General features: G+C 43.6%; 1 long non-coding RNA gene across 1 annotated transcript; it reads right to left on the bottom strand.

The window, feature by feature from the left end:
• Positions 1-3,290: 3,290 nt before the first annotated feature.
• On the bottom strand, positions 3,291-3,818 carry LOC122464256. The gene is made up of 2 exons (XR_006288201.1): positions 3,785-3,818; positions 3,291-3,505 (listed from the first exon to the last, which is right to left on the bottom strand). It is a non-coding gene; the product is annotated as an uncharacterized LOC122464256 (long non-coding RNA).
• Positions 3,819-5,137: the final 1,319 nt, after the last annotated feature.

Below are 5,137 nucleotides of genomic sequence, written 5' to 3'. Positions count from 1 at the left end.
TCCCACTGATTTCACAGAACTTCTTGTGTGCATAAAGTTATGCACAGATGTAAAGGTTTTCAGGATTGGGATCAGAAAAGAAATAATTCACTAATATATAATTCTTGGTAAGATAATAGTAGAAGTAGTAAAATAGATGGAACCCTTGCCCAAGTTAAGAGTATACCTCTCAGTCTTCTAAACACCAAGGGTGAAGTCATGGGTCCACTGGAGTCAAAGGGACAAGTTCCATTGAATCCAAGAGAACCAGGATTTTACCCCAAATATGTATCAGAGACCTCCAAATTATACAGCACTCATTGTTTTGGCCAGGTGTGCATACACCTACCTGGTTATACCCCTGAACATAATAAGACATTTTGCTATCTGCTTAGTGAAATAAATGTACACAACTGGTAAATTGTCCTTATCTAGTTATTAGGATGACCGGATTTCCCTATGCTGAATACAGGACACCTGGTAAAATTACTCATATTCAAGCAAGTTCAACAGCAATCAATCAGAACTATGCAGTACAAACTTTCAAATTAATATCAAATTGACTGAGCCCCTGTTAAAAAGAAATACTGCATAGTTGGTGTCTTTTTATTTACCTTCTTATCTTTAAGGCTTTAGGGTTCACATGGGGAGGGGTGACACACACACACTCCCATACACCTCTTTCTCATAGGGGGTGACCGATTGACCCGACCCTCCCTGCCTGGTGCTGTCCGCCCTCCCAAGGCAATGCTTGGGGGGCATCCAGGGTCACATGCCCCCCCAGATTTCTGACAGGGTTCACACAGGGTGGCCAACAGCACCTTTTGGCATTGTGCGGGAGGAAAGGGACGGGAGCTGCTTCCAGCCGGAGGGGAGGAGGAGGAGGGGAAGGGATGACCTGGCCCATGTCTTTGTAGCGTTCATCTCTCCCCTGCCCTGTGGTGGGAAGCAGCTTGTCCATTCATGCCCACACAGTATCAAAAGGCAGCAAACGCCTCCAGGCTGCTGGTGGCCATGGACATAATCCAGCTGCTTCCTGTCCCCCGGCTACAGCATGGGCAGGAAGGAGTTAAGCCCTAAGACTGTATTGTGCACCAGGGCCCAGTGGACCTGACTACAGGGGCTTCAGTGAACCCAACCAGAGAGGTGGCTCAGCAGTGGAGGGTGCCTAGGGGACGGAACAGCCCCATGCTCCCTGGGGGTAAGACCCAAGGTGGGGTAGGGGGCACAGTGAAGAGGGTGCAAGCCCCTGCCTGGGGGGCTGCTGTGGAGCCTGCAGGGTCAGGGCGTGAAAAGGCTGGAAATCGCTTCCCCTTCTCCTGCCACTCCAGAGTTTAGCTGAGTAGCAGAGAGGCTTCCCCATGCCAGCGCTGTGTGGGGCTTTGGAACATGCAGGGCTTGGCTCTTCCTGGCCAGCTCCCCGGGCTGGAGGGTCTTGGGCTTTCCCAGAGCATCAGCCCAGCCAGAGGCAGTGAGGGAAGAAAGAAGCCTGCTGGCCAGGCTGTTGGTGAGCTCAGCACTCCAACCCGGGGCTGGTTTGCTGCACATCGCTGGGATTGGGATGCACCCCACGGGGGGGATATGGAGGACAGCTGGGTTTGTGGGGATATGAAGGTGCAAAGCAGGGAGAGGACAATGAGAGCGGGGAGCATGTAATGGGCCGATGGATGGGCAGCAGAGGTGACACGTAACCGGCCACTGCCTGGTGCCTGCCTGCACTCACCGTCTGCCGCAGCTCCCAACCAGTGCCGGCCGGAAATGAGACAGGGGATGAGGCCCTGCTGGCTGAGAGCCAGCATGCAGTGGGTGCTGCGCTGATGAACCAGCGGGGTAGCGGCCAGCCCCCTGCACTGCAGTTTTGCCCCACCACCAGCTTTGCGCACCCACCCCCTCGTTGTCCATTGGACCCCACCACTTACCACTGGTGGGCAGGTGGCTGGCAAGCAGGGATCTGGCCAGAAGCAGGACCTGCAAGTACTGATATGGGGAGATGGAAAATATGGGACAATTCACCAATTTTAAAGAAAATGTCAGGACACCTGCAGGAGGGCTTAAATATGGGACTGTCCCTTTAAAAACTGGGCATCTGGTCACCCTATAATTTATTTTTGGCTTCATATAAATAGTAATAAAAAAAACTTAAATGCCTTTTCATCCAAAATTTTCACAGCCTCCCAGGCCTCCATGATGAAGGATCACCCAAAATAGCTTTCTTCTAAAACTGAACAAGAAACACTGCCCAATCCTCTTCCCATCACAGACTAAAGGAAAACATCTTGAAATCTATTTTTTCTCACCCTCCGCTGCTTTTATGTTCTTCTTCATAATGCCATGGGAAACAACTGGCTGCCATAGAATGGGCTAAATGGCAAAAGCAGAATATGAGGGGGGAGGATCAGAGGAGAATTTGCAGTTCCAAATTTCAACAGTGGCAGCAATAAAACAGCTATTTCCCTGCATTTTGTTCAAGGCTTCAGAAATAGGCTTCAGGGTACTCAGCATGTGTTCAAAATTTCTCTTAAGCCCAATGTTGAGAACTATGGCTGTGACAGTGCCATCTATTTTTTCCCAGTTTTGTTCACAAACTGTCATCAGATTAGGCCAGTTCTTGATATAGTGCTCAAAACAATCCACTATTGAGTTCCATCTCACGCCTTGTGGGAGAGTTAGCTTGGTTCCCCCCACTTTTTTCAGTGCAGCTGCTGCAAAGTGGTTGTTACGGAAGTATTTTGCAATTTCAACAACATTAGCCTTTATTTCTGGAACACTGAAGTCTTTGGCTAGGAGGTGCAGCAAATGAGCACTGCACCCGCATGTTATTAGCTTGGGACTCCCATCACTCTTTTCTAAACAATTTCTTCTCATCTTGGATACATTTGCAGCATTGTCTGTGACCAAGCTGCATACTAGACATTTGAATTTTTTTCCTCAGTTTGTTATAGCTTTTACTGCTACTTCTTGTAAGTATTCTGCTCTGTGTGAATTTCCTGATGTATCCACTGTTTCTGTAAGGAAGACATTCCCTTCTTCTGTTGTCACACAAGCACACAAAATAGGATCATTGTGGACACTGCTCCACCCATCAAGATTCAGGTTAACAATTTTACCCTCTAGACCTTTGTACACTGCTCAATTTCTCTTTCATACATGTTATCCAGCAATTTGCCTGAGACATCTGCTCTGTTGGATGGACCGTATCCTGGTCTTAATGACTGAACCATGTTAATGAAGTGTGGGTTCTCAATCATACGGAAAGGAGAGTTTGTTGCATAAACAAACTGGGCAATTTTTTCATTAATTCCCTCTTTTTGTAATCTTCTGGTTCTTATCACAAACTTATCTATGGTTGTTTCTGGATGATGGAGATTTTTTTTTCTTTTTGCTACAGGTGATATACTGTGGCTAAGTGACATATATGATGTGAGTGAAACACTATCATTGGCAGATAACTCTGAAACTATAGAAAATAATGGTGATCCTGAAGGTGGATAGTCTTCAGAATCCTCTATGTTGAGGATGGATTCTCCTAAACAAAATAAGTCAGTGTAGTTATTTAATTATTACCATACTGCTCATTTAGTATTACTCATTGTAGTCACTAACATTCAGTACTACTTTAAAGGTGAAATTGTAAAAGGAAGATCTGCCTATTTCAGCTATTTATTTTTTATCACAACTGCATCTAAAATGATTGTTACTGTATGGTACTACTATATTTTTTCTCCAACATGAGAATTCAAGAATAGTCCAGAAGGAAGATAGGCAGTCCTTAAGAAAGAAGTATGAAATAAAAAAGTTTACTAACCTGAAGATCCTGCATGTTCAGACATGTTCCTTTCATCATCTTCAACGCAGCTTCCTCCTGAGAAGGAATACTTCTCATGATGTTGTTTCGACCAGGCCTTGCATTTCTTTGTTGCACTATTTGCATTTTGCATGCATGCCTGTCTTACCCACAGGTAGAGGAACTTCACTCAAATATTCCCAAACTGGGTCTCTTTTATGGCCTGCTGCCATTATACGTTTTCCCTTCTAGTGGGAGAATGGTATGGTAGATCTCAAATCAATGAAGGCTACACTCAGAAAGACCTCAAGACTTCTGGAATATGCTGGTGAAACAGTTTCACTTTTGTTTGTACTGTCTGTCCCTCCCTTCTCACATTTGTCTCCAGACTTCTTCTCCTTGTCCAGATCTATTCCACCCTCAACAATCTTCTATTCATTGAATTTTTTGAAACTTTGCACTTTTAGAGAGAGGTAAGGGATTGACTCGGTGTACACAAATTTGCAGAGGGACAATAAGGTTGAGGTCTGTTATTTCTCACTACTATATATTATTTATTTATTTAAAAACATTTTTGCTGTTAACAAGCATATTATGTCTGGAGACACAAATCCACAGTTTGACTGCAAAACTAAGCATCTCTGATGGTATCTTTTAGACTGAACACTGAGTCCCATTGGATAGATAGAAAGATTAACCTAAATAATTATATAGAAGCCCCTAGATCCCCATAAAATTGGGTCCCTAATCCATGAACTATTGGAACTCATTTACAAAACTTTTCTTAAACATTACATGAATATATTGTCTCATACTATAGAATTAGAATTTATAATCCCTATTCCATGATGAGATATCTTTGAGTTATAATGTATCTTAATTAAAACTATCTTTAGATAGGTTTTTTCCTCAAAAAGCACTTTATCAAAAAAAATCCGATTTAAATAAAAATTGGATTTTTAAAATTTTTTTTTAAAAAAATCATTGATTTTTATCCACCTTGTCTTTAATCATTTTGTTGCTCTTCTCTGGATGTTCTCCAGTTTGTCCAATATCCTTCCTGAAATGTGGCGCCCAGAACTGGACAAAATACTCCAGTTGAGGCCTAATCAGCGCGGAGTACAACAGAAGAATTACTTCTCATGTCTTGCTTACAATACTCCTGCTAATACATCCCAGAATGAGGTTTGCATTTTTTGCAACAGCGTTACACTATTGACTCATATTTAGGTTGCGATCCACTATGACCCCCAGATCCCTTTCCTCAGTACTCCTTCCTAGGCAGTCATTTCTCATTTTGCATGTGTGCAACTGATTGTTCCTTCCTAAATGGAGTACTTTGCATTTGTCCTTATTGAATTTCATCCTGTTTAC

This window comes from Chelonia mydas, chromosome 2, assembly GCF_015237465.2.
Source record: "Chelonia mydas isolate rCheMyd1 chromosome 2, rCheMyd1.pri.v2, whole genome shotgun sequence".
Lineage (NCBI taxonomy): Eukaryota > Metazoa > Chordata > Testudines > Cheloniidae > Chelonia > Chelonia mydas.
Note: the sequence above shows the minus strand (reverse complement) of the source record. Positions and strands in the feature narration are given on the sequence as shown.